This window comes from Vespula pensylvanica, chromosome 10 (assembly GCF_014466175.1).
Source record: "Vespula pensylvanica isolate Volc-1 chromosome 10, ASM1446617v1, whole genome shotgun sequence".
NCBI lineage: Eukaryota > Metazoa > Arthropoda > Insecta > Hymenoptera > Vespidae > Vespula > Vespula pensylvanica.
In genome coordinates this window covers 7,068,573-7,071,765 of record NC_057694.1, presented here as the reverse complement: position 1 = coordinate 7,071,765, position 3,193 = coordinate 7,068,573, and positions in this window count along the sequence as shown.

Below are 3,193 nucleotides of genomic sequence, written 5' to 3'. Positions count from 1 at the left end.
AAAAAAAAAAAAAAAAAAAATTAGAAGTAAGTGTACATAGAGGACACGAATATGATAGATCCTCGTTGAACATCACGTTCGAGACAACGACTATGATGATCACGTGAAATTTCAAATCGTTATCACTTGAAGATTATTATCATCATCGTCATCATCATCATCATCATCATCATTATTATTATTATTTTTATTATTATTATTATTATTATTACTATTGTTATTATTACTATTATTATTCTTGTTGTTATTATCGATGTGCGTGTCCTGTGTGCAACCTCGCAAAGCGCAAATGACATTGTTATCGACGATTAATCGTCATAGTTGTTACGTAAAGGACATTGCGTTATATACCTTCACATATATAATATATATATATATATATAATATATACATATATGTATATATTATAGAAACCTACGTCTTCGTTTAAGATAGCGATCACGATTCTTCTTTTACTCGATAACCGTTTTACGAACACGTAACACGTAGGACGACCTAAATGGAATCGCTTGGTGTGAGTCATTAGAACCCATCGCGTTCTATGTACTTACTCGGTGAACGATCGATACACGTTCGTACGCGGTAACGCGTTAGAAACGAATCCATTCGTTTCTACGAAAATTTATCATCGTTTACTCTCGATCCATTCGTATACTCGCAACTCGCAATGATAGCTCTTAACGGAGCTCGAATCGATCGAATCGTTTAACAATAAAAGATATCCGATAAGTGTCCAAAGAAATGTTCTTTTTTTTTTTGCTCACTCCATATTTTTTCTTTGAATGGTGTTCGAAAAATTTTTTTTTTTCTTTTTTCTTTTTTTTTATTACATTCAGATTCATACGCTATCTATGTACATATATATGTTTTTTGTTTTGTTTCTTTTTTTTTTCCATAAAAAGAAATAAACAAACGATGAAAAATTGCAATGAAATATTTTTCTCGATGTACACTTTTGACATCCTTTTTTTTCTTTTTTCCTTTCTCTTTTTTCTTTTGACATTCCAATTATTTTGCCGTTGTTGTCGTTGTCGTCGTTGTTGTTGTTGTTGTTGTCGTCGTCATCGTTTTATTTTCTTCTTTTAATACTTTTTCAATTCTCCCCGTTTCTAACTTAATTTATTTTCCTTTCGCGTCGTCTTTTTGAAAGAATAGGAAAAAGAAGAAAAAAAAAAGAAGAAGAAGAAGAAAAAAGAAAGGAAAGAAGAATCTAAATTCATTAGAGATCACCGATAGATAAATAGATAAATAGATAGATAGATAGATAGATAGATAGATAGATAGATCGTCGCGTTCTAATATAATCGATCATCATCGTCGAGTTACAAGAAGAAATGCTCGTGGAAACTTATGTAACTTCCCAAGACATTAATACCATTCTATATGTTTCCTCGGGACATCGATTACACGTTGGAATTTCAAGCTCTTCAAACTTCTGAAGAAATTCGGATAACGTTACGCGTAGTTTGAGATTAATACGCTATCGAGATATATGGTACAGGAAATAATATTTTAGCATGTAAGTATATCATCCTGAAATTTACAGATGGAATGCCTAAATATTTTCTTTTATTTTCCGTCATCATCATCATCGTCATCGTCATCATCGTCATCATCATCATCATCATCATCATCATCGTCATCATCATCATCATCAACATTATCATCAACTTCATCTTCTTCTTCTTCTTCTTCTTCTTCTTCTCTCTCTATTTTTTATTATTATTTTTTTATTTCATTTTTTATTTTTTTATTTTTTTGTTTTTCTTTAATTATTCTCTTGTAATTCTCTCTCTTAATTTAGTAATTAGAATATAGACAAATAGACGGAAATAGAAACAGAAAGAAAAACGAAGACGGAGACGAATGAGAAGTGGGATCGAGAAAAGGGGTGGTGGAGAGGGAAAGGGACAGAAGAAGCAAGGGATGAGGAAAAAAAGTTGACTAATGGGGAATTACGCGAGTCACATATCTGGGGAAGACCGTAAAAGTCTATGATATATTCAAATAGGATTCTTATCCTAGGACGAGGAATAATTCATTGTATATATATATATATATTTTTTTCTTATTCTTCTTCTTTTTACTTAAACCCTCGGTGCTTAATATTTTTTTTTGTGTTTTTTTTTTTTCTTCTTTTTTTTTCTACTAAAACGTTCCGTTCATTATCTGTATTCCAGAGATGCACAGCCATACATAGACTAGTTCTACAATTTAATTATCTCATCTATTCATATATTACATATACATTATGAAATGGTGAAGAGCAAATCGTTATTTTTCTTTCTTTTTTTTTTTTCTTTTCTTACTTTCTTTCTTTTTTTCTTTCTTTTCTCTATATAATAATTTAATTTCCTTTTTTGTTTATTTTTTCTTCGTTTCTCGTCTTTTTTTCTTCTTCTTCTTCTTTTTTTACTTTTTTGGTTTTATACAGATATATCTTTTTGTACGTGTGCGTGTGTACGTGTTATCGGTGTATCTTACGTTTCCCATTTGAACGAAAAATTATTACAATAAGATTTTCGCAAACCGAGCTCGTTCGATATTCTTTGGGGACAGTCTAATATCATGTTTTAATAATAATATCATAATCGCTCGAATAACGTTTCTATTAGACTTGTTCGAAATTAATCGTATAAAATAAATTAAAGTTATCGACAGTAACGAACAACTTATCGTTTTTCGATAGTTCCAGACGAATAAACGCACGCTAATGGTACTTGATCCATACGAATTTCAAACGATCTCAATGGATCTGTCAAAAACATACCGCGGAACTCGACATTTCGTGGACGTAAGTACTTAACTCGAATAACAATTTTAAATTTGTCACGATTTATATCCCGAACTGTCTTGAACGAATAGGAAATGAAAAAAATAATGGCCGATTATCTCCGTACAATATTTTTTCGTCCGAGCCAACCAAAGATATTTCGTTCGTTTCATAGGGTCGAAAAGTTTGATTTGAATAAAAACAAAAAAAAAAAAAAACAAAGAGAAAAGAAAAAAGAGAAAGAAAAAAGAAATTCCACATTCTTTCGCAAATTAACATTAATGCGAATTCAATTAATATCGCAAGATATAAATGATAATATAGATAGTATAATCATTAATATAATAAAATAACCATTAAAGTTAAGTTTAATTGATAAATATATATATATATATATATATATATATATATATATATATA